The sequence below is a fragment of the Equus przewalskii genome, chromosome 6 (assembly GCF_037783145.1).
Source record: "Equus przewalskii isolate Varuska chromosome 6, EquPr2, whole genome shotgun sequence".
In the NCBI taxonomy this organism is placed as follows: Eukaryota; Metazoa; Chordata; class Mammalia; order Perissodactyla; family Equidae; genus Equus; species Equus przewalskii.
In genome coordinates, this window is record NC_091836.1 from 93,596,150 (window position 1) to 93,623,538 (window position 27,389).

Genomic DNA, 27,389 nt, shown 5'->3' on the forward strand with positions numbered 1-27,389 from the left:
TCACAAAAAAGAAAGTCTTAAACATATTTAAGAAGATTGAAATCATACCAAGTATCTTTTCTGACCATAATGGTATGAAACTAGAAATCAATAAGAGGAGGAAAAATGGAAAATTCACAAATAATGTGGAAATTAAATAACACGCTTCTTAAAAACTAATGAATCAAAGAAGAAATTTAAAAATCTTGAAACAAAGGAAAATGAAAACACAACATGTCAAAACATATAGATGCAGCAAAAGTGGTTCTAAGTTCTAAGAAGGAAGTTGATAGAGATAAAAACCTATGTTAAGAAAAAAGAAAGATCTCAAATAAACAACCTAACTTTACACCTCAAGAAAATAGAAAAAGAAGAACAAATTAAGCCCAAAATTAGCAGAAGAAAGGAAATAACAAAGATCAAAGTAGTAATAAATGGAGACCAGAAAAATAGTATAAAAGATCAAAGAAACCAAAATCTGGGTTTTTAAAAAAGAAAAATAAGATTGACAAAATTTTAGCTAGACTAACTTAAAAAGAAGAGAGATGACTCAAGTAAAATCAGAAATGAAAGAGAAGACGTTACAAGTGATACCACAGAAATAACAAAAGAGCAAAAAAAACTGCTATAAACAATTAGACACCAACTTGGATAAACTAGAAGAAATGGATAAATTCCTAGGGACATACAAACTACCAAGACTGAATCATGAAGAAATAGAAAATCTGAACAGACCAATAACAAGTAAGGAGATTGAATCAGTAATCAAAAATCTCCTAACAAATAAAAGCCCAGGACCTGATGGCTTTACTGGTGAATTCTACTACATTTAAAGAAAAATACCAACCCTTAAACTCTTCCAAAAAATTCCAGAGGAAGGAACACTTCCAAAGTCATCCTCTAAGGCCAGCATCACCCCCATACTAAAGGCAGACAAGGTCACTACTAGAGAAGAAAATTACAGGCCAATATTTCTAACGATCATAGATGCAAAAATCTTATTCCTCAATAGAATACTAGCAAACCCAATTCAACAATACATTAAAAGCATGAAGTGGGATTTATTCTTGGGATGCAAGGATGGCTCATCATACACAAATCAATAAATGTGATACGCCACAGTCACAGAACCAAAAGACAAAAAACGTGATCATCTCAATAGATGCAGAAAAAGCACTTGACAAAATTTAACATACTTTGCTGATAAAAACTCTCAACATACTAGGTATAGAAGGAATGTACCTCAACATAATAAAGACTGTATATGAGGAGCCTACAGCTAACATCATTCTCAAAGGTAAAAAACTGAAAGCTTTTCTTCTAAGATCAGGCACAGGGCAAAAATCCCTGCTCTTCTATTCCATATAGTACGAGAAGTCCTAGCCAGGGCAATTAGGCAAGAAAGAGAAATAAGAGGCATCCAAATCAGAAACAACGAAGTAAAATTGTCCCTGTTTGCAGATGACATGACTTTATATAAATAAAAAACACCCTGAAGACTCCATAAAATAACGATTTGTTTTAATAAGTGAATTCAGTAAAATTGCAGAAAACAAAATCAATATGCAAAAATCAGTTTTGTTTGTATACATTAATAACAAACTATTGGAAAGAGAAATTAAGAAAACAATCCCATTTACAAAAGCATCAAAAACAATAAAATTCTTATGAATAAATTTAACTAAGGAGATGAAAAACCTGTACAGTGAAAACTGTAAGACATTGATGAAAGGAATTGAAGAAGATACAAATAAATGGATAGTTACTTTGTGTTCATGGATTGGAAGACAATATTTCTCAAATGTCCATGCTACCCAAAGTGATCTACTGATTCAATGCAATGCCTATCAAAATCCCAATAGCCAAAAGACTCAGAACAGCCGGCACAACATTGAAGCAGAACACAGTTGGAGGACCGATGCAACCTGACTTTAAGACTTACTATAAAGCTACAGTAATCAAGACAGTGTGGTCTTGGCAAAAGGACAGACACAGATCAATGGAAGAGAGCAGAGAGCCCAGAAATAGACCCACATAAACACAGTCAACTAATCTTTGACAAAAGAGCAAAGGCGATACAATAGAGCAGAGATAGCTTCTTCAAAAACTGGGGCTGAGGGGCTGGCTCCGTGGCCGAGTGGTTAAGTTCGCGCGCTCCGCTGGGCGGCCCAGGGTTTGGATCCTGGGCGCAGACATGGCACCGCTCGTCAGGCCACGTTGAGGCGGCGTCCCACATCCCACAACTAGAAGGACTGGCAACTAAGATATACAACTGTGTACAGGGGGCGTTTGGGGAGATAAAGCAGAAAAAAAAAAAGATTGGCAATAGTTGTTAGCCCAGGTGCCAATCTTTAAAAAAAAAAGAAAAAAACTGGGGCTGAAACAACTGGACATCCACATGCAAAATAATGAATCTAGACATGAACCTTACATTTTTCACAAAAGTTACCTCAAAAGTGAATAATAGAGCTTGATATAAACCATAAAGCTCCTCCAAGATAACAGGAAAAAACACAAATGACCTTGGACACAGTGATGCTTTCTAGATTAAAAAACAAACACATGCTCCACGGACTAAATAATTGAGATTCAAATGAAAAACTTTTGCTCTGCGAAAAACGATATCAAGAGAATAGAAGACAAGACACAGAATAGGAGAAAATAATTGCAGAAGATATATCTGATAAGGACTGTTATCTAAAATATAAAAAGAGGTCTTAAAACTCAATGATAAGAAAGCAAACAACTCAATTGAAAAGTGAGCCAAAGACCTTAACAGACACCTCACGAAAGAAGATATTCAGAGGGCAAATAAGCATATGAAAAGATAATCACATCATATGACATCAGAGAAATTGAAATCTGGAACCAAAATCTGGAACACTGACAGCCCCAATTCCTGGCAAGTGTGGGAGCAACAGTAACTCTCGTTCATTGCTGGTGACAATGCAACATGGTACAGCTACTTTGGAAGATACTTCAGTGGCTTCCTACAAAACTAAATATGCTCTTATCATATAATCCAGCAATTGCACTCCTTGGTATGTACTCGAAGGAGTTGAAAACTTATATCCAGGCAAAAACCTGCATAAGGATGTTTATAGCGGCCTTGTTCATAATTGCCCCAAATTGGAAGCAACCAAGATGTCCTTCAGCAGATAAGTGGATAAATAAACTGTGGTCCATCCAGACAAAGAACTACTATTCAGGGTTAATAAGAAATGAGCTATCAAGCCATGAAAAGATATAGAAAAACCTTAAGTGCATATTATGAAGTAAAAGAAACTAACCTAAAAGGGCTACATACTATACGATTCCAACTATATGACATTCTGGAAAAGGCAAAACTATGGAGACAGTAAAATGATCGGGGTGAGGGGCAAGGAGAGGATGAATGGGCAGAGGATTTTTAGGTCAGTGAAAACATCCTGAATGATACTATAACAACCACTATATGTCAGTATACATTTGGCCAAATCCACAGAATGTACAAAACCAAGAATGGACCATAACGTAAACTATGGACTTTGGGTGATCACAATGCATCAGTGCAGGTTCATCAATTGTGAGAAACGTACCACTCTGGTGTGGGACGTTGATAATGGGGGAGGTTGTGGAAATGTGTGCACAGGGGGCATATGAAATCCTTCCCCTCAATTTTGCTGAGAACCGTAAACTGCTCTAAAAAAGTGGTCTTAATTTTTTAAATTATGTAAATACAGATAAAAAGATCAATAACTACCGTGCTGTGGCAAGATTGAGCGCAGTCAGATTTGGTCTTAGGCACAGACAGCCTGGGGAGTGCTTGGGTCCATTGCGATGAAGATGAGAGGTTCGGGAAAGCCCTGCTTTGCATTTCCATTCTCTGCCTAATGAGTGATGCCTGAAATGTCATCCAGAAGTCTATTAATTATCTACTGCTGCATAATAGACTACTCAGAAATATAGCAGGTTGAAGTAGCACACATTTACATCTAGTAGTTTCTGTGGGTCAGGAATCCAGGCACAGCCTGGCTGGGTCAGTAGGCTCAAAGTCTCTCACAAGGCTACAGTCAAAGTATCCTTTGGGGATGCAATCATCTCTCAAAACTCAATAGGCAGGTCTTAACTTCCATGCTCACTCATGTGGCTCTTGTCTGCCCTCTTGTCCTCACTGGTTCTTGGCGTTGGCAGACATCACTTCCCTGCCACATGCGGATCTCCATAAAGTAGCTTATGACATGGTAGCCAGCTTCCCTCAAAGCAAGTGAGAGAGAGAAAGAGAGAGAGAGAGAAGCAGAGCAAGCTGAAAGCCAGAGTCTTTTTGGGGCCTAATCTCAGAAGTGACCTCGCATCACTTTTGCCATATTCACTTCATTAGAAGCAAGTCACTGGGCCGGCCTACACTCAAAGGGAAGGTATTACACAAGGACATGAATATCAGGAGGTGAGAATCATTGGAAGCCATTGTAGAAGCTGCTTACTACAAAAAAGGGAGGGAGCTTTTAATATAAGAGTCAGAAATAAGGCTTAAAATAATGTCTCTGGGAGGAATAACCACGACACTTAATTGTTCTTGAATGCCCACTGTAATTGACATATGATCTGTGGAACTTTTCTTGACTGGCCCTGCCTTTCAGCACAAAAGAAAAGGTAAATCATTCTCTATTTCCCATAGCAGTTAATGCCAGCTCTATCCTGCCTGGCACCTATTACGTTGGATTGTAATTATTTGTTGGCGTGCCTGTCTCTCCCTCAAGTACGTGAGAGGTTCAAGAGGGCAAGAGCAGTTGCTTATTTCACTTGCCCTTGTTCCATGGATATTTGTTGAAATAACTGAAGCTGTGACTTCCTGATCACGGGGTATTTCCTGGAGGACAGACTGAGGACACTGAGTACCTGAAGGTTGAGTGGGAAGAGTTCAGGTTAGAGGGTTTGAAGAAGCACAGCATAGGAGTGGCTGATAGCAATATTCCCTCCAGTGCTGTGGGTCTTCTGCCTGTTCCCAGATCCAGTCTCCCCACTTCTCCCTCCCTCCGCTGGGCTCCAGGAGCTTAAACGTAAGGGACTATAGCCTAGGCTCCTTTAACCTCTGGTTTCCAGTTATGCTCTGTCCATGGCAGAAGACCCGAGGCAGGGGGGCATTGAGGTAGGATGTTCATGTCCTTGGTTGGTTCCCTGCTGGTTGTCCATGGATTGCCTGTGTCCTACCAAGACCAGCTCCTGCCAGGCCTCTCCCTCCGTACAGCTGCCGTTCCTCTGACTCCTAGGAGATCTCCTCTGCTCTGGTCTCTTCAGGTCCGTGAGTGGTCCCAGCTCCCCCACCCTTAGTGGCCCTGAGTGAATGCACTAGACCTTTTTACGCTTCGTTAACCCTACCCACATTTTTCAAATGACTGCTTTTATTAATTTCTCCTCAAATTACCCAGTTTGAGTAAGTCATCTATTTCCTGATGGAACCCTGATTGATAGAGCTTCCATTTCTGCAGGGGGCCAGCGTATTCTGGAACTAACTGTAGCAAAAAAATATGAAAAATAAAACTGATGTTGTTGGATTATATGTACTCTAGCATAGTGAACAAAACAGACATGGTCCTTGGCTGCATGGAGCATATGACCAACTAATGATCTCTTCAGTCACACCCAGAGGTTAGTGTTTGGTTGGCTGGTTTTTTAAATAATTGATTTTTAAATACTGTTAGTAAGACAATGTGAAAAAGAAGATTTCTTTAAACTGTGGATAAAGTATCTCAGACTAAGTGGAAGGACAAGGAGATTCGTCGTTACCTATGACTTGTGACAACAAATGCCACAAGCGGCAATAGTCAATTCGCCACACCATAGGGAGGAAAGTAAGGCAACAGACTGAAAGCCAGCCTAGAAAATTATGTGTAGATGTAGAGTGGGTCAGACCAGGATAGCAGAACATGAGAGTAATAACCAAAACTTGTTGAGCACTAACTATGTGCCGGGCATCACTCCTAAGTCCTGCATGTGCTTCATTATACTTAATCCTCACAAAATACTCTGGGGTAGGCACATAGTACCTCAGCTTTAAAGACGGGTAAATTGAGGCACTGAGAAATTACAAAGCCTGCCCAAGCAATCAGGGAGCTAGAGATATGGATATAAGCCCAAGATCCATCCTCTTAGCCATGACTCTAAATTAAGGATAAAGGAATACACTGAATGACCTAATTTGGAGCATTGGGTACTCACTTGTTCAAAAATACTTGGTCATATGGTCCAGAAATAGTTTAGGGTGAAACGTTTCTAGAAGGCTTTTAAGCATCAACTATAAACCACAGCTTTTTATTCATTGGAGCCAAGAAGTAGGACCTAGCTTTTGTTTCCCAATCACTTTAATTCAGTTCTTAAATTTGTAAGAGTTCATGCCAACTCTTTATGTCAAGAGCCCAAGTTGTGTTTGAGAATCATGATTTCTCCTTTCCTGACTCTACTCACAGTCAGGCTAAAACACGTGGTAAAAAGAATTTTGCCCCCACTTGCCTTCCTCAATCCTTCCCCTTTTTTCTGGGCCTGACAATCATCTATCAGCAGTGCTGTGTGCAGCCTGCCAGACTGAGGCCTCAGGAAACCCTTCCCTCTGGGGCAGTTCCAGACCGACTCAGGGACCATTCAGCACGTTTTCCACTGATGCACTGTGTGTACCTTCTTTCTCTCAGCCCCTTCAGGATTTGCACAGTTTGTTTTCATTCACGTTGCTCATGGCCAGGAGCACAACCGTCCCATTTCCTCCTTTCCACTTGTGTAGACCTCACATTTGTCTCCCGTTATGGGAGTGAGGGGGGAGCTTTGCTAACATGGAGCAAGTCTGGGTTGCCTGTTGTCCTCCATGGCTATCGCCCAATTCCAGTTTATGAAGAGCTTAGAACCATATTTTTTTCTTTCATGATACAAAGGGATTATTAACAAGAAAATTGGCAAGAAATTGCAGTCTGCAAGCTGCAACCAATATGATTTGATGCAATCCAGATGTGAAAATCTCCCTCTGCCATCCTATGCCCTCAGCATAGGTGTGTGACCTCGTGGAAGGCAGGGCCGGTAATTACATTTATTTGGAGACATACGGCCTCTGCTTTCCCCCCTCCTTTTCCCACTTTGAAGGAAAGAGTGATTTGGAAAGTATTTTTACACATACTAAAAAGGATGTGGAAATAAAACTTTAATTACTGGAAAAGCTATTAGGAAGAAAGTATATTTTATTCTTCCAGAACCATGAGTTTTTCAGGACAGAACTTAGACCTCTTCAGCTGCCACAATCCCAGGAATCAATGGAAACCTCACAAATTGGGCAGAGTCCCTGCCTGCCCATCACAGTGGTCACGGATTAAGGATGGAATGTTCTAAGACATGGCTCATCTGTCTGACAGTTTGGACCTCATTGGGCCAAAGAACTTTTTTTCCCAATTGCCCTGCTCCGGTTACCATGCCTGCACAACAAATCACCCTAAAACTTATTGGCTTAAACGATACTAATCATTTATTATCTCTCACAATTTTGTGGGTTGGGAATCCAGGAGCAGCCCATAAGGGCTTTCTGACTTGGGCTCTTCTAGTGAGGTTGTAGACAGTAATCGCAGCTGGTATCACACTGAGGGCTTCTCGCTGGCATGTTTTGATACCTGATCTGAGAAGGTTAGAGGCTAGAGCAGCTGGGGTACCTTAAGCATCTCTCTATATATATCTTTGTCTATCTATCCATCCATCTATCTATCTATCTATCTATCTATCTATCTATCTATCTACGGCCTCTTCACATATTGTCTCCAGGATGGGGGCTTGAGAGGAGCTGGACTGTTTACATGTTGACTTAATTCCCAGAAGGTGCATGTTCCAAGAGAGACAGAGCCAGGCTAGAAAGACATGATGTCACTTCTGGTATGCATGTTGGTAGATGCAGTTACAATGGTCCATCCAGGTTCGCAGGGTGGAAAGAAGGCATAAATGCAGCTTCTTGTTGCAAGTCTGTCAATGTCACACTGCAAGAGGAATAGATGAGATGATTGTCTTTGGAAAACACAATCTACCACATCCCTTCAAAACCTCTATGCCTGAAAATATATTAACAGCATCCTACTCATGGCAGCGGCTTTTAATAGCTGAAATCAGAGCCAACTGATTGACTAAGGACTTGTTAAATCAGTTAGAAGCAGGGTTTGAGATGCTCAGGTTGGGGAAAGCAGGGCCAATCTAGTCAGGAGCCTGCACAAAGTCAAGCTCAACTCCCAGCGAGGGACCCATGAGCTAGCATGGCCATGTAAAAATCAGGGTTACAATAAAAATAGGAAATAAATTAGTACTTTGAGCATCTACTATACATCAGTCATTGCCATATATTAGTTACCTAATTACGGTAATCTTTGAGCAAACATTTATTAAATGTCTCTAATGTATCAATACTGAAATTGTTGTGGGAAAGGTAAATACGATTAACTCTCTTCAATTCCCTGGAAGTGGAACCACAGAGACTCGAATTCTCAACTCTACGCTGTCTCTACCAATCAGCTTTAATTGTATGAATTTTACAAATTAACGATGCTAACTTATAGTTATTGGAAAGACGCTAAATCTTACATGAGTTTGGAAAAGGGATTGGCCAGAAAAGACTGGATGCTCAGAAATAGTTACATTTCTTTCTGTAGACCTACAGGGTGAAAATTGAGGCAGCAGAACCTAGAATAAAGGGTAGAAATACAGAAAAGAGAGAGGCAAGGAGAAGAGCATAACCAAAGGCACAAAGTGAGTGTGTATGTGGTATGTCCGAGAACAGAGAGTAGAAATCAAGGAATTTTTTTCAGTGTTATATCAGCATTTTCTTTTCAAAGCATCAATCACATATTTCACATCAAAAAATGGCTGTCTTGTTTTAATTTATTTGGTAGGAATAAGTATTTAAGTCATTAGGAAAGAGAGAGTGCCATTCCATTGAGAGCAAAATTAAAGAATATCATGACGTTTTGAACCAACAAGCACCAAAGAGTGCTGAGCTTTTTATTTCCTTTATTTCTTAGTTTTCACGGTAATATCTGTTACTCTATGTTTATCATTTATTTAAAACAGACATACAAGATATTACACTAATAGGATGAAGAGTAACTAGAGAAATAATACAGAGTTGTTTTCTCTATTTCATCCACATGTGAACACTGGGACCTCATTTCTATAAGGACAAGAAAAATCTGTGCAAACCAGTTTGGACAGAAGTGAATATTCATAGCAACAATATTGATCACTATTTATTGACAGTCTATGTTACGTCAGGTTATTTGCACAAAATAATTCCATTTTAAACTATAACTTTATAAACTTGCGACCATAATTCCATTTTATAGGTAAGGAAACTAAAATACAGAGAAGTTAATTAAACGGGCTACCCAAACTATTAGTTAGAAAGTGTCAAAGGCAGATTGGAACCTGAGTCAGTTGGCTCACCCCAAGGCTGCGCCTCAACATGCAAGTGTCCATGCTTTGAGTCATTGTCCCAGCAGGGGGGCAGTTGTACTAACGCAGCCAACTACCACCGGCAGGCTCCTGCCAATCCTTCACCCCGTGGCCTTGGCTTTTCCCTTTACTGTCTGTTTAGACTGGGGCAAATTAGTTAACTTCTCTGTGACAAAGTTTACCTTATTAAAATCAAATAGCTTAATTCACAGGAAACAATTGTAAAAGTCACACCGTAAGTGATCCATAAAGATGCTATTACTATTACTCCTACTATTACTCCTACTGTTACTCCTACTATACTAACACTGTTTATTATTACTATATATTTACAAGACAACTGGCTTGTATTAGAGGTACAGCCTGGTCTGGGATAAAAATCTGAACATTCCCAGGAGAATTAAACTTGGCATCATTAACCAATCGATCTAGTCAATGGACTACAGCTGTGTTCATGATCTAGTTGATGGACCACAGCTTTGTAACTAGCCTTTGGCACCAGCTCTTAAAAGGGCAGATGCTATAGAAAATGGCCATAGAATTTGTATTCCCTGCTTGCAGTCCTATCATATAATGGGCTGATTATTTTTAGGGCCAACTGTGGTTCCGCATAATGCATCTCTCTTTTTTACCATTTGAGTCAATTTGAAAGGAGGATGATTTGGCAGAGGATTATTTTTTGGTGCAAAATCTGACTGGAAAACGAAAAAATCCCTAAAATCTTTATCTAGGTTACAGAGAATTACAATTACAACTAAGAGAAAAATGATTTAGATATCTCCTCTTGTCCTTTAAAATACAGTTGTCAGATGACATACAGGATGCCCAGTTAAATTTGAATTGCAGATAAACAACAAATAGCCTTTTAGTATAATGTCCCAAATATTTTATGAGACTTACTTATACTTTTTAAAACAGTTTTTTTATCTGAAATTCAAATTTAACTGGGCATCCTGTATTTTTATTTGCTAAATCTGGCAATCCTACTTAAGATGGTCACAATCAGTCATCACCTAATGGGCTCAGGCATTTTCCCATTTTCCGATTTCACACTGGAGTTTGAGGCATTATGTGAAGCCTTTCCAAGTATGGAGCCCCAGGCCAAGTGCGACACCGAGTGCACATTCACGATGGAGTGCATGTACTGAGTCCAACCTCCCATTCTTGTCTCCTGTGCTGACCAGCACATATCCTGAATTCCTCCTGAAATGAGAAGCTTATTGGTTCTCTAACCATAAGCTTTCCTTCCTCCATCACTCATCTTTTCTTTTCCCTGGAACACCCTTCCCTGTCATCTTCTACTTATCATATTCTTTAAGATCTATTAGAAATGTTTGATTGCCCACCTCTCCCACGGCATACAGTTGTGGGACGGAGAGCATGGTTTTTACAGTGGAATGGCAGCAGAAGTGAGGCGTTTTATTTCTGGGCCAAGGTGGTCAAGAAGCAAGTGTGCCTTCTCCCCACTCTCCCCCCTTTTGCCATTCAGATCCAGATGAGCTTGATGATCTTGGAAGCTATATATTGTAGATGGAGGAGCCACCTTTTGGAAAGATCCTGGGTTTCTGTAGCACACTTTGAAGGAGAGATACCTGATGATCAGACACACGTGTTTGGAATTTTACAGAACCAAGAAATGAACTTGTATTGCTTTACCTTATTTTGTTATTGTTTAATGGTATCCTAACTAATATAGCCCATAATACAGCCCAGAATAATTGTACCTTATTCTATGAAGCTTTTATCCGTGAATTAAATAAGAACATCATCAGACACCAAATACAAACATAAGTGACACAGATTTTGCACTTGAAGAATTCACTGTCTAGGAGGACAAATAGGCATTCAATAATAATAAGGTGTAAGATTGTTAAGATCTATATGTCACATCCTATGGTAGCTACTTTATCCATGTTATTTCATTTTTTTAAAGTGGTTTTTTTTTGGTGAGGAAGATTGGCCTTGAGCCAACATCTGTTGCCAATCTTCCTCTTCTTTTTTTTCTCCCCAAAGCTCCAGTACATAGTTATATATCCTAGTTGTATGCCACTCTAGTTCTTCTATGTGGGATGCTGCCACAGCATGGCTTGAGGAACAGTGTGTAGGTCCACACCCAGGATCTGAACTGGCAAACCCCGGGACACCAAAGCAGAGCGTGACAACTTAACCACTCGGACACTGGGCCGGCCCCCATGTTATTTCATTTAATCCTCATTACAAACCTTTTAGGAAGATATTATTATTATTATTCCATTCTACTGATAAGGAAACTGTATAAGAATAAGGAAGATTCTTAACATCTTTGAGCCAAATATTTAAAGATTTTAAGAAATTTGCTGAAAGTCAGGTAATTAAGTTGTGGAAATCAAGTTTTAGTCCCCGGCATTCTGGCTGTGGAGCTTAAGTGCGGAATCAATACTGAAATTCAACATGATAAATGTTCATGAAGAGTGGAGTAGGAACACAAAGAAGGACTGGCCCGTTTTATTGGGGAGAGGATATCCAGAAGGCTTTCTTGGAAGAGGTGATTCTTGAGCAGATTCTGAGAGGAAGAAGAGTTATTGCATCATAAAGGCCTCACATGTCACGCTGAGGAGCTCGTATCCACCCAAGAGATGGCGAGGAGCCACTGAAGAGTCAAGAGGAGGAGTGACAGGGTCGGCCTCACATTCTTCCCAGGTCTCCTCAGTAATTTTTTCAGAAAATACCAAGACCTGTCCTATGACGCCAAACACTTGGTTTTTAAGGCACCAAAGGAAATTAATTCCTTCAAGTAGACTTTTCTGGAAGGAACCTACTTGTTCTGAACTCTCTGTGCTTTTTTTGTTGTTGTTGCTTTCTTTTTACTGTTGGCTCTCAGAGAAAACATTCCAAAATGTCACTGTGTCAATATCCAAATCAGACCTGTGATGAGAACAGCATGCTATATTAGTAATAGAAAAACAAAGTTATAAACTCTGCTTCAAAGACTTCATGTTGCTCTTGGCCATAACCGAGGAAAGGCTTGAAGCAAGCATACGGAAATACAAAAGTACAAATGCTGCTGCAAATAGAACAGGGATTGGGCAGCACAGTCATAGCTGAAATAAACAGGAAGGTTGGTTCCCATAGTAGGTCTGACATATAGTAGGCACCCAGTAAATACACACGGAATGAATTAAGACCAAGGGAGACTTTTTCCTCTCGTCTGTACTGGTACCAACAGATGTGGATTGCTCAGCACATTCTCCTTAACTGTGTGTTCTAGGTTGGGGGGAACCAGGCTGGTGGGCAGGGGGCGAGGAGACATTTGTTACCAATAACCTGCTTATCCAGAATTAGCCTTCCATCCTCCTCATCCACTAAACACGAAATGGGAAATAAGACCTAAAGGGTCTCCACGAGGCCAAAAGATAACAATTTTGTCTTAGGGGAGAGGTCGAAGCACTCACATTTGACCAAAGTGGTAAAGATGACTCGAGTAGGTTGGACGTAGAACACGGTACTAATAAAAGCAGTATTTAGGGCTCATTCATTGTATCGGCCATTTGATTTTTCTGTGCTTGGCACATTGTAGGCATTTCATTCGATATAGGCTTGTTTACTGAAATAATGAGGGGACCAAGTGGTGTTCAAATGAGACTGCCAATTTAATATACTTGTCTGTGTGTAGAGTGTCTACAGCAGACAATCAGAGACAACAGGAATGAAGAAGACCATGTGCTGTAGATGACACTGGTGTCAGGCAGATGGTAAGAGTTCAAATCTTGGCTCCACTGCTTGCTTATAGTGTGACATTAAGCAAATTGTTTGGCCTTTCTGAGCTTTTTTTCCTCAATAAAATGTAAATAATTTTATCCACATCATAATGTCATGAGGATTAAATCAGCTAAAATAAGTAAAGCAGATACTTGATAAAAGTCAGCCAGCCAGCACGGGTATTTAGCTAGAGGGCATTGACCCCTAAAGACAGGGCTGATAATCTCCAAGGGCTCACAAATTACAACACGTGGGTTATTCACAGCCAGCAACCATTCTGATTGGTTAGTTCCATTATGTACCATGCCAAATATTTTGCTTCTCTCCTCTGCCTAAGGAAATCGTCATCGTACCATACCATAAAATAAACCAACACGTTTAATTATGACCACGGGTTACATTCAGAACGTTCTAAAAAAGAAGTAGATAATACTTCTAAAGAAAGATCTTGATCCTCCCTGGATAAAATTTTTTCTACAGATCAAGTGGTTATTCATGATTTATGGGGATAGTTCGCTCGCTAGAAGACCAAAATCCCTGATGAGATTAGATCAACGAAATGTTCTGGTGGTAGCTGTGCCTCATTTCCTCTTGGAGAAATTTGCTCACAGCAAGCACACGGGTTCAGATAAAATGAAGCCTTGTAAACAGAAGCGTTTTGTCAAGATGAACTAAGCATTGAAGCGCCACGGCAAAGGCTCCTGAGAGCAGGCTGGGATGTGGCCTTCAGACGGTGGCTTTGCCTACAGAGCAGCGCCAGCCAGGTCTTATGTAACAGAAGGCCTCTTTAACTCCAGCAGGAAACCCTCCGTCCAGACCAGACGACACCCTGCCCCCAGCCACTGCCAGGCAACAGCCTGACTGCTCCTTTCTTCTCCCTTCCCCATGAAAGACCCGTAGCAGACTTTCCTTCACAGCCTGAATTCGTTAGACATTTTTACTCCCAACCATGCTGTGGAGGTTGAATTGCCCTCATTCACGAGTTGACTCCAGACCAAGAGAAAGAAACAGCAAGATCCAGCTATTGCACCTAATAAAAATGCGTCCACAGGAAATCACAAGCAAAAATTGGATGAAAAAGCCTAAATAACAAGGGTCCTCGGGAACCCACACCGGAATACCAACACTTTTTAACCCTCTTTGCCCTTGATCATCATTTTACTCCTGGTTCCAGGTGATTCTCAAGGGGTTTCGTCACTCCGAACAAGCCCATGGCTTTTTAAGGAAAAAAGTGGATTGAGCTTAAAGGTGGATCAGATGCAAGGGTTTGAGAATCGGGTTGGTTCCAGTCAGAGCCTCTGGTGCCTTCTTCTCTGAGCCGTCTCTTCCCAGTACTGCTCACTAGCACTGTTCATAATTATCTGCTGTCATGATGCTATTGCTTTTGGCAATAAACACTTAGCCTATTGCTACTGGTTTTTGCCAGACAGCATGCCCCACTCAGATTTATGGCCTAAAATATGCAAGACTAACTTTTACACCATAGTTCATTCATTAAAAGAAAGTGATCGTATGAAAAGCTACCTTTCTCACCATGTCCACCACCCCTCTTTTCCCCCAGATCCAAGACAAGCCACAGAATGTACAATTGGAAATGGGAAGTCTTTAGAGGGGGAAAAAGGCAGAGGCTTAACAAGGCATGAGGTTGAAATCTGATTTGAAGTCTATTTTTCCTGTCAGAATATATTTTCCTTTGTTCTTCAAAAAAATAAACCAAAGGCAAAATCACAAAAATAGAAATTTCCCAATAACACCTGATCGCCCATCCGCTATTTGTGTCTCTTTTCACTTCTATTCATTCCCTCCCAAGCATCCATCTAAGTTAACACGGCAGAGAACAAAAGAGGCTTGTAATCAGATATACTTGGGTTCAAATTCGCTAAATCTCTTTGATTCTCAATTTCCCTGTTGTTAAATAAGTTGATAGCTGGCATAAGAGCATCTTCTTTTCCTGGCTAGTGTGAGGGTTAAATATAAACCTATGCTGAAGTGTCTGGTGCAGGACTGGTGCTTGGGAAAAACGCCAGCTTCCTTCCTTCCTTCCCTCTCCCCTTTCTTTTGCCATCATGTGTTCTCTGTAAGCTTGTGTAGCCCTTTATAAGCCATCTTCCTCTTCCCAATCTACGCAAAAATGCCACGGGCACCAGACCTTCCCATTCTTGATTTACCTGTCTCCTCTCCCAGTCTCTCAGAACATAGCTCTGCCTTCGGCTGTTCTGATGACCTAACCATAGTCAGAGGAAATGGATGTGCCTGCTCCAAGTGTTGATCTTTCAGGTGACATCCTCATTTTAACAAAAATGGAGATAACACCTTAAGCCAAAGTCCTGAGATCCTCAAGTAATTCAACTTGGCAAACATTTATTGAATGCCTACTAATAAGGACTGAAGTGGATGTAGGGAATGACAAATAAAAAAGACTTGGGCCTTATCCTTACAGAATTTCTAGTCTGATGTGGAAGACAAAACACAAAGAAATGATTATTAAAAGGTTGGATGCCAGTGAGTATTAAAATAGACATGAACCAAGAGTCCTTGGAGTATGTGGGAGAAGGAAATGAATTCCAGCTGGAGAAATACAGGAGCTTTCTTGCAGGAGGCATGTTTGAGTCAAATCCTTAAGGATGGGTTTTGGGAATGGCACCAGCAGCTTGAGCAAAGACCCAGCAACTAAAGAAGGAATAGTTCTTTTGGAGAATAGCAAGCAGAATGTGGTGGTTGTAATATAAGTTATAGGTTGGGAATGTATGGTGTAGTAGAAAATGAAGTTATAAAGTTGGATATTAATAATGGAGAGCTCTTCTTGGCAGCTTGAGTCATCTAAACTGCTTACCTGCAGTAGAAATGCACTGTAGAGTCTAAAGCAAGAAGGGTCATGATTAGTTATCTAGGTTAGAGAGCACTCTGGGAACAGATTTGTACTGGGCTCAATGCAAAGCTGGTAGCAGGCTGACTAGCTAGAAAATGGTTACTGTAATTCAGGTCCACGGTAACACAGCAATAGCACTCAAGGGTAATGAAGTGACAGAAGGAAGGAACAGATGGCAGGGACATTTAGGAGCAGAGACAACAGGGCTTGGCTTCTTCACAAAGTGCAGAGAGTTCCAGAGAAGGAAAAGTTGAAGATTAATCTATTTATTCTGGAAGACTGAAAGCGTGGTGATGCCATCAGTGAAATGGGTAAAGGATGGGTTTGGTTTGGGGTTTGCAAGAAGACAAATAGGGTACAGGCAGAACTTTCCTGATCTTGGGCAGCTTTAAGCTCCCTGGATCACCACTTCCTCGTCTATAAAATAGGCATCATGGTTCATGTTGTGATTATCTTACTGGGTTGCTGTGAAAATCAGGTAAGGTCTTGTGTGTGGCTCTGTTTTCTAAACTGTCAAATCCGTTCTCAAGTGAGGCATCAATAAACCATCCCAATCTCCTATTCTGCCAATAGAGCCAACTCTACGTAGGTCAGCATGGGGCTTCCCACCCAGGAAACAAATCCCTGACCTGAAGGAGAAGCGTCCTTTAGTAAAGAAATCTCAAGGAACTGCTCTCTCAATTTCATGTTTTTATATCTGACCTGCAGTCTGTCATTTTTTACTACTGAAGTGTTCTGGATTGAGTCAGCTGCATTCAGAGTTTTGACCAAAAAGGTTTTCAAAATGCAAAAGGAGAACAAAAGCCATTGTTCTGGGAGCCTGAAAGTCTCCATTTCCCACAGTTGGCTCCCACGTATGACTTCAGCCTTCACTGAGCAGCTTAGGGTATGAATGGGGCCAGACACCAAAACGGGTCTGGAATCTGAAAGTGAATTAAATTTAGCAACACGAATGCTACAAAACCTTATCAAACTGTCAAGGGGATTTGAAGCATCTACATATCCAAGTGTCACCAGTATGTGTGACAGTTGGCAATGGTCTGCCCTGATCAGCATCTCTGGTTGGGTTCCCGGGAATCCTGAGGTTGGTTAGAGAATCAGAGATTCTCTTCTGAGAGAATGTGAATTTGGCACCTGATTCTCTGCTGGAAATGTAGCAGCTGACAGAGAAAGGGGCATGAGGAGGTGCTACCCACAGACCTCTGGTTAGGGCATGGAGGTTCTTTATTTGCCTTAAGGCTAACTACAATATTATATACACGACATTTTTGCCTAGATATGCACGTATGTATGTATTCACTCCATTTATTTGTTTATTTATACCTGGCCTTTGTTCTAGAAGGAATTAAAGCAGCATCAAGGGTAAAGTAAATAAATGAGAAAATTGAAACAAAGGAAAGTGAGTGTTACGGACCAAATGTTGTGTCTCCAAGAAATTCAAACATAGAAATCTAATCCCCGTGGCAATGGTGTGAGAAGGTAGCACCTTCGAGGGGGATCAGGTCATGAGGGTGGAGCCCTTGTGAATGCGATTAGATCCCTTGTAAGAAGAGCACTACTCTAGCACTAAGCTAGCTTGTGCACTCTCTGTCTAGTCAGAATACAAGGAGAAGTTAGCAATCCGAGTCCCAAAAGAGGGTTTTCACCCAAACCCAACCATGCTGGCACCCTGATCTCAGACTTTCAGCCTCCAGAACTGTGAGCAATGAATTCCTATTGTTCATAAACTGCCCAGGCTCTGGGAATTTGTTATATCAGCCTGAGCTGACTGAGACAGTAAGAGAAAACAAATAATAAATCTGGGCACAGTACAAAGGAAAACAAACCACCATACGTTCTTGCAAGAGTTCCCACCTAATTCCGGCTTTAGATTTCCTGGTAACCAAAATAAACATGAAAGCATGCTCAGTGTCCATGGGTACGCAGGAGGCACGCAGCTATTTCTGCTGGTGAGACTGCACCCAAGATTGTGCTGTGGATTCCTATAAAGGACCCCCTTGGAATACTGTGGACAACATCTCTTGTAGATATTACAGAAAGTTTCCTCTGATTGTCTCTATGATAATTTTCCTCAGTGAAGGAAGTCAGTGTCCTAACACTGAGGTACCACAGCGCAGTGGGTCTAAAGATCATGTTTGAGCCAATTAACAAAATTAGAATTCACACTAGAGATGAAAAAGTGCTGTATCAAAGTTAAATTTACTGAGGTTGATAACTGTTCTGTGGTTATGTAAGAGGATGCTTTTACCTTGAGGAGTATACACTGAAGTATTTAGGAGTGAAGGGACATGATGCACACAGCATAGGCTCATATGAGGGAAAAGAGAGCAAATAATAAAGCAAATGGACCAAAACTTTCAGAATCATTGAGTCTAGGTAAAGCATTTTTTAGTGTTCAATTTGCTATTCTTTATTCTTCGCTAAGGGAGATTCACCCTGAGCTAACATCTGTGCCAGTTTTCCTCTATCTTGTATGTGGGTCACCGCCACAGCACAGATGCTGACAAGTGGTGTAGGTCCATGCTGGGAACTGAACCTGGGCTGCCAAAGCGGAGTGTACTGAACTCAACCACTAGGTCACGGGGCCAGCCCCCTCAATCAGCTACTCTTATTCTTGCAACATTTCCACAAGTTTGAAATCATTTCCAACTAAAACACTTTTTTAAAAAGGAATGATTTTCATTAGAATTGAAATGCAAAGCTATTTTAAAATTCTTATGAAATCCAAAGTATGGGACACAATATTTTCTTGAGATAGGACTACACGAAATGATAATGACTTGATTAAAGCTTCGTCAGTAGAAGAAATACCTACTCTGAGAAAATTGTTTCCCAACAGTCCACATTTGTAGGGACGGTCATCATGACGAAGGCGGAAACCTTTTGGTCAAACTTGTCTAAATCTGTAACTTAATTCTCCTAAATCAAAGTCCAAGCGGAAACATTCACGTAGTCAAAACACCAGCATTGTTGACCATTTAGCCTTTCCTGCTGGTGACAAAGGTATTGGTGTCTAATATGCGAGTGAAGAATTTGAAATGTTTAAAATGCAAAAAAATAAAAATAATGAAAAGTACATGCAATAGTGCATTTTAGGAAGTTAGAGAAATAATAAATACTATTTTCACTTATAAGTAAAAATTACTACTTTTCTCTCCTTGATTATTTGCTTAATTTATGGAAGACTATACTATATATAATGAAATATAAAATAGTTGAAAAAAATTCCCAACTGTTGGGGCTGGCCCCGTGGCCGAGTGGTTAAGTTCACGTGCTCCGCTGCAGGCGGCCCAGTGTTTCGTCTGTTCGAATCCTGGGCGCGGACATGGCACTGCTCGTCAGACCACGCTGAGGCAGCGTCCCACATGCCACAACTAGAGGAACCCACAACGAAGAATACACAACTATGTACCGGGGGGCTTTGGGGAGAAAAAGGAAAAAATAAAATCTTTAAAAAAAAAAAAAAAATTCCCAACTGTTGTAATGACCTTACTTAGTTTTTAAAGAAAATTTTCACGGCTTATTTTTGTTACAAAACTGATACCTTTGCAATGCAGACCTTTTAGAATACAAACAAAATTAAATTGAAACAACTCAAAAGTCTTTTTATTCAAATATTTTGTATGCTTGCATATTTACAAAAATGGACTTATTTTATAATAACATTTTGAAATTTGCCTTTTGTAAACTTGATATGAATTGCTTTCTATAAAAATTTTACCCTTTAAGCAGTTGGATGTAATTCTTAATTAAAACAGTCTGTTAGCATTCATTTTCTCTGGTGTAAATTTTAGTTGAACTGGTTATATGTGCAGAAAAACATTTAGAAGGTAATGTAACTATCTGGTAAATCTTGGGAACTTCATATATAATGTAATTTAGGAAAAAAATCCTTGCTGAATTGCTCAAATCAACCGTGAGGAAAGCCGATAAACTATGATTGATCAGTTGAAACTCTATGCTTCTTTTAAACAAAACTAATAACAGTGGATGTGATTTTACCTTTCTGAGATGTTTTCCCCAATGAAAGTTAAGTGGTAGCAATGCTGGAGCCATTAAAGGCAATTCACGTTTTCTTGTGAAACCTTTTCCAGTGAACAGCAACTTCAGTTTTCAGTTTGCTTTCTCGTCTGGTTTTTAGGTGAATTTAAAAATTAGAGGTAGACGATAAATAGGAAATGAAAACATAAATGGAGAGAATTAAATGCTAAAAGTTTAATGAGTTCCCTGATTCCAGAATGCCTGGTTAATTCTATAATGTGAATTTAGTGGGCAAAGCAAGAAAGATTTCAAATCTATCATTTCTATCATGGTTCTTAAAGACTTCATCCATGGAGGATTAGGAAAAGAAAACAGTAAGACTCTTTTTCAGTTGGAGAATAATTGCTACCTTCTCATACAAACGGCTGTTCTTCAAGGCCAACCAGACATTTGCTATTACAGTCATTTAAGGTAAAATAAGCTGTTTGCTCTATGAAGAAGCCAAGTTGGAAGAAAGCAAGTTGGGGGACTATTTCTACAACACAAGTCCATGCAACTTGGAAATATAACGTATTCCGGAGGATTCAAAGAGATAGATTAGCTTGGGTTGGGAAAAAAATGAGGAAAATTACTCAGTCCAGGGACAGAATGATGTGACTTTATTTTGGAGACAAATAATTTACCTAATTAACTGTATCCTTCTTGCTTTGAAAGTTCTTGAGACAGCTTTAGTGTTTACAAAATTCCTAATCTACCTTTCTTAGTCTGGTCTGCTAAGAAGCTGTCGCTCAAAATTACCAGCCTCCCTCGCTGACTCTTCTCTTGGATTAGAAAAGAGCTAGTGGAACACAGTATTTTGAAAGAAGTGCATTGTCCTGCGTTTCCACTTCTTTCCAATCACATTTCTTACTAAATTCCATTTCCCCAAATATCACAAGGCCTGCTGTCAGCCTGCCAATTACCTGTATCCTGGGTCTCTGTTTACCATTAAAATATATTGAGGACCTCAGGGTCCAAACTCATACTAAGGGACAAAAAGAAGAGTTAGCTTAATCAGAAAACTCATAGCTGCTAAAATTCTAATTAACTAATGACTCCTCTCAGAAAATAGTATGCCTTGATCAGCTGAAGTCCTTATGGAACTCTTAGTCTCTAAGACTATAAGGAGAGATACTTTTTGTCCTAAAATTCTTGCTGTGAACTAAGTAAGTAGTCATCTACTTCATTCATGGAAAAAAAGAGACCCAAATAAAGGCTTTATTTTTGGAGTCCTATTAGTGAATATTGGTGTTCTAAATCCTACAGGGCAATTATAGACTCTCTCTTTCATTTCAGAATTGAAGAACCCAAGTTCCAGGGATTTATTACATCGCCCAAGGTCAACAAAAGAGTGTGACAGACTACGTTCTCAACACAGGTCTTTGGCTCCCCTATCAAACATACCTCCTGTAACATCTTGCTACTAAATTAGGAGTTTCTCTCAAGATTACAAAATATAGAGAATAGCCATAATGAATGAGAAAATTTTAATTTAAGACATGTTTCAGATGTTTGGAATCTAGCCTTCAAAATGTTTTTCAATAGTCTTTAAACTGAACATTCTAATTGGTCTGGAAAATATGTATCAATCTTAAACATGGTTATCTTCTCTGAGACTAATTTGTTCATTGGATTTACCGTATTATCCCATTTAACTTAGTATTATGTAATCTTTGAAGCAGTTAATTTAGAAAGTTTGCCTGATCAATTGCTTGTTCAGAATAGAATATAGTTGCCTGATTGCTTCTTTTTTTAATCCAGAGATACTGGCATGAAAAACAAAGGCAATTATATGAACAATTCAAACAAATATGTTTGTATGTTTATGTCAATATTCAATATTTTAGGTGAAAGATTTCCATTGTGTGATACCAACCATAAACCAAATCAATTATCCACTTCATGTGTAGATATAATAGAAAGTTTAATTGCTAATACGGATATTTTTGAGGAGGGATGATACAATGCATTCATTTTTTCCCCTAATTTTTATGTATTTTACAAATGACGCTTAATAATACTAAAGGAAATAATGAACGCAGGAAAGAAAGGAGGGAGGGAAGAAGAGAAGGAGGGAGAAAGCTACCTCTAATCCATACCTTGAACATACAACTGTCTTCGATTTTCATATTCTCTTCTCTGTATGAATAGTTTTGTAGCTGTGAACACGAATAAATACCATTTTGATTCCATATCAAACATTAAACTTTTTGCCATAGATACAGCCATTGTTTTAGGTGTCATAATAATTTGTATGACTACCTTGTTTAATAGCTCTTTATAGTTCATCTAATTGAAAAACAAGCCACCTAAACCACTCTACTGTTGGGAATTTTATTGTTTTCCAAGTTTTGCTAATGTAAATAATGCTACAATAAATATTTTTGAGTAACTGTTATTTGCTCTTACATAGGAAATAAATTTCTAGGCGGCTAAAGAACTGATCCATAAAGACGTAAAGTTTTGTGGCTTCTAATACATAGATCAAATTACTTTCAAAAGACATGGTGCTAATTAGTAATAAAGTGACCATTCTTAAAGTTCTTCAAAAGTGACAGAGATAATAATTTTAGTCACTTTCTATTATAGGGATGGAATTTATATTTATTATCAGACTCACTGATTATTTTCTATTTTCCACAAACAATATATGAAATTAGAAAAAAGTAGGTCATATCTTTCAAATCTTATAATTCTCAAAGTTCTCTCCACATTGGATACGGATAAGGGGAAGGAAATGGGACAAAATGAGAAGGCTACCTTTACTGCACATGCAGATTAGGGATAATATTTTTCACAAAATGCAGAGTGAAAAATATAGCCCATGGATTTAACGTGGCATTAAGTTGGTCTGATGGGCCTACGATTGTCACCCAGGAGCAGTTTCAGCAAAATGAGATTTTTGAGTGTAGCTCAACCTAAATACAGCAAACTGGAGAAGTAAAGCAAATTAGACAGAAAAATTAGCCGCAGTTGTCTGAATATATTAGGTGAAGTCTTGTTCTCAGTGCATAATATCCAAATAGCTTTCTCTCCCCTTGGAAATATTGCAACAATGAATGTCTATGAAATCTTCCTATTTCTAAACTGCATTATAAAAAATTGGTTTAGTCCTTATTCCACTAACCATAGCCATTATGTAATTAGAGATCCAAGGAATTGTGATTATGGGGTCATGTATCTACAACGTAACTTAACCATGGAAAACTTGAAAATATTATATTGATTTTTTTATGAACTTTTAGATCTAGTTAAATAATTGTGGGGTTTGAGGAAAAAGCTATACATAAGAATATATAACAAGTTTTATTGAATTTGTCATTTTCAGCTGCAGCAAAGAACAAAAGTTTATAAAAGTGGCATTTCAGATACACTAAGAGGTATCTTCAATTTAGGAACTAGTCCAAAGTTTAACTCAGAATCAGCATATTTTGAAAGAAATCAACTGAAACAGCACCAAGTTAAAGATTTTTCTGATTATGTTAGCAAATTCAATAAACCTAGAAAAATCGAAATAGCACCCTCATTTCACTTCCCAAATTTCACTAATAGAAAGTATAATTTTATTATATTCAAAGAAAACACAAATAACTTGGGGGGAAAAAATCTGGTACACAAACCCAAGAAAAAGAGATTGTAAAAAGTCACTGAAGTCACTGTTAACCTAAAAAAATGCAACAAAACACAAATCTAAAATATCTGATAGAATTCAGTTAGCAAAACACATCTAACAGCTGAGTTCGAGAACTGTCCTCTGGTTAGAAGTACTTTTTTAGTATATTGGGGACATAAAGGAAAACTGGAGGACTCTTTTGGGAAGCAGCTGGCCACTTTCCATTAGATACGAATTTGCATCTTCTGAGTTGTTTTCCAAAACTGGATCTATTTTCCAGAAATAATTTCTTCTTTCACAGATTTGTAATTTAGGCTGCACCTTCCCCTGTTCCTAATTTGACTTATCCAAAGACATTTTATATTTGCCTATCTCCCCATACTCAATTTTTATTTTTAATAAAAATATACTAATGATTATTATAAGAGTAGGTAGGGACCAGTCCGGTGGCGCAGTGGTTAAGTTCGCACATTCTGCTTTGGTTGCCTGGGGTTCACCGGTTCAGATCCTGGGTGCAGACCTAGGCACCGCTTGTCAAGCCATGCTGTGACAGGCATCCCACATATAAAGTAGAGGAAGATAGGCATGGATGATAGCTCAGGGCCAGTCTTCCTCAGCAAAAAAGTGGAGGATTGGCAGCAGATGTTAGCTCAGGGCTAATCTTCCTCAAAAAAAAATAAATAAAAATAGGTAATAGCAATTGAAGATTTACTGTGGCCAAGGCATTTTGCTTTGCACTCTGTACGTATTCTTCTCATTTGAATTTCACAACAGTCCTATGACAGATACTGTTATCATTTTCGTGATTAGGAAAGTGACATTGAGAGAAGCCAAGTGTTTTGTTCAGTGTCATAGAAATAGTAACTAGTGAATCTGCACAATGGGATCAGATCTGTAGCACTTAGAGTCATCTGAATCTGAGTTATGCATGATATTGCCCTCTGATTGTTGGCTGTGAGATATTGTCTTCAGTAAACCAATGGGATAGCTGAATACGAACCTGTGTTGAAGGAAAGAGTCTTTAATGGGTTGGATAGCAAACATTTGGAGGATTCTTTTAGCATCATGAAAACACATATTAATTAGTTTCTGGGTTGGTCAATTTAATAAAAAATATTTAAGCAGACATTGCTTATAGACAGAATTTAAGAAAGTGACTCATATACCTTTGAGAGGGCCAGGAATCCCTGGCTAATGGCAAGAGGAGAAAGCTCAAAAAGACAGACAGTCTTCAAGGAATGTGGCTTAGACTTTGGTCCATTTCTTAGAGCTACACTATAAGACACTAGGTATGCAAGACAGAGAGAGAGCAGATCAGATGTGTAATAGGGTCCCCTTTGGTCCCCAATCCAGGGAAAATGAGCCAGAGTTGACTGCTCCAGCTGGAGCTTCTGGGTGGCCTCGAAAGGTAGAACCAACAGTTTCCTGATCCTGTGTGGAGCTCCCACATGTGCACAGGAAGGAAGTGTTTGGAGTATGCACAGTAAACACCCTGTTTATGTTCTTTTTCTGTTGCTCCCAAGGATTTCAAAGGGACTGGTGTCTCATTAAAGGGGTGCATATGAAATGAATGTTAGAAATAATGAGAATATTGCTACCATCAGTTGGTGAAAGAGCAAGGTGGTTTCTCTTCCCAACTCATGTTCCGAAAAGAATATATATGAATGCCTACCACATACCAGCCACTATTATTAATTTATTTTTTCATTTAATACTCCTTTCAATCTCTGAGATAAATAATAGTATCCCTATATTACATAAGAGAAAATGAGGGTTGAAGCACCATGAGACTTGCCCCTCAGACGCTACAGCTAGAGAGTGAGCAGCCAAGATTCTTGTCTACTCCATCCTGAATGTCGGTGCAGCATTCTGTCTTTCTCTCCCAGGCTGGCAGTGCCTTTGGTAGCATAGGAGAAGACAAGACTGCATGCCCTGCTCTCTTTACAGTCATTCTGGTCACTGAGCATCCCTGGCCTTCCCGCTAGCCTTCCTATGTCCTTTGCTTTCTCTCACTTTTAGGAGGAAAGTCCGCCATCCTTGTGCCAGTTTGCCTTGTTGGCAATGACAACATACTAGGAAAGCCACACACCATTAAAACCCAAATCAAGACACTAGTAATGTTTCTGGAAATCTTTCAATCTATGATAACAATAAAGATAACCAATTTCCCTGGGACACACTGAAAGAGAAACTTCTGTTCTCCTGAAACTGCTTATGCAATACATGTTTCCGTAAGTATTTCAAAGGACTGGTGTATGATTATTTTGGCCTTGTTCAATGATTCTGTAAAGAATTTAAAAACTATTGCATATTGTCTTTTGATAGAAAAAAGTCTTATAATTGAATATTCATTGGGAATTAAGTGAAACACATTAACATTGCTTTCTGAAAACAATCCAAAAATTACATCAGCCGCTTGATTCTACATATGAGTACAATTCTGTGGGAAACTATTTGGAAACCCTCGGCCATCTGCTACTGAAGGCTTTCTATCAAGTTGCTAGAGTAATAGTGCAGAAACCAGAATCATTTTTATGCAGACCGATAAATTTACAAGCATTATGATCTTTGCTTGACAATTTAAGCTATTCTTTCAATTTTTTATTAAAAAGAGTGTTTTTAAGATTTTCATGATCAGCACAGGAAATGCTTTAGCAGAATCACACAATGAAGTAGTTTCTAGTATGTTCCTGTAAATTATCTTTTATTATTTTCTTCCAGTTGACTTACAAGGGCATTCAATTACATACCACTGTTAAGTTTTCAAAATTATTTTCACAGTTGTCTTCCCACTTCTTCTTCTATACAATATTTAGAGGATGGCAGTATTGGTCTTGTTACACCCATTTAAAAGTTGAGGAAATAGAGGCACAGAAAAATTAAGAAATTTGTCTAATGTCACATAATTGTTTGGTGGCAGAAAAATGACGAGTGCCCAGGTATTTTTTATTCCCAGCCCTTAAATCATTTCCCAAAATCAGTTCTGTGAAATATTAGTGTCTAGGTAAATGCAAATAGGTATTCTGATAAAAATAAGCATCTCAAGTCAAATGAGTTTGAGAAACACTGCATAATATAATTTTACCATTGTCTTCAGAATTCCACAACAGTCATGAGATACTAAAAGGTCAATAGAGTCCTATAATTAAAAAAAGTCCAACCCAGAGTTTCTTAGACTTATTTGCCCACAAACATTGTGCAAACCCACTAGTGCTCCACAGCACACAGCTTAGAACATGTTCCCCTAGCTTTACATGCAAGTTTTACTTTGTCTCAGCACCGAAGGTCATTCAAAGACCTTGCTATGCCTTATTTTGTTTTTCATAAAGTCTACAAAATTCTAGAGCTAAGAGTAAGAGTTTAATAAACATTTATTGACTGAGTGATAGAATCTGTGAGATAGGTATTTAGAAGTTATAAGTAGAAGTTCTAAATTTATAATTTAGAAGTACAAGTTATCCATAAGATGTATGGATATCAATTTATTAAAACCATAAACAAGTTTATTGAAACCCCCCAAAAAAGAGAAAGAGAGAGAAAGAGCATCTATTGAAAATTCTCTGAAGGCTGGAGAAATATATATTTAATGGGTTGTGGATATACATTGAAAGAGAATGCAATACGTGGGGAAATCAAATAAATTAATAATATGTATTGAGGACTATTATCTTCTAGGTACTACAAATGCTTCCTCATTCAATCTGCCCTGATCTTTATGAAATAGTG

General features: G+C 38.9%; 1 long non-coding RNA gene across 1 annotated transcript in view; it reads right to left on the reverse strand.

The window, feature by feature from the left end:
* Window positions 1–7,436: 7,436 nt before the first annotated feature.
* The window catches only part of LOC103552633 (uncharacterized), a 67,041-nt gene continuing 47,088 nt past the window's right edge, over window positions 7,437–27,389 (reverse strand). Inside the window, exon 4 of the long non-coding RNA XR_545286.2 lies at window positions 7,437–7,961. This is a non-coding gene — a long non-coding RNA (uncharacterized lncRNA). The remainder of the gene's footprint in view (window positions 7,962–27,389) is intronic.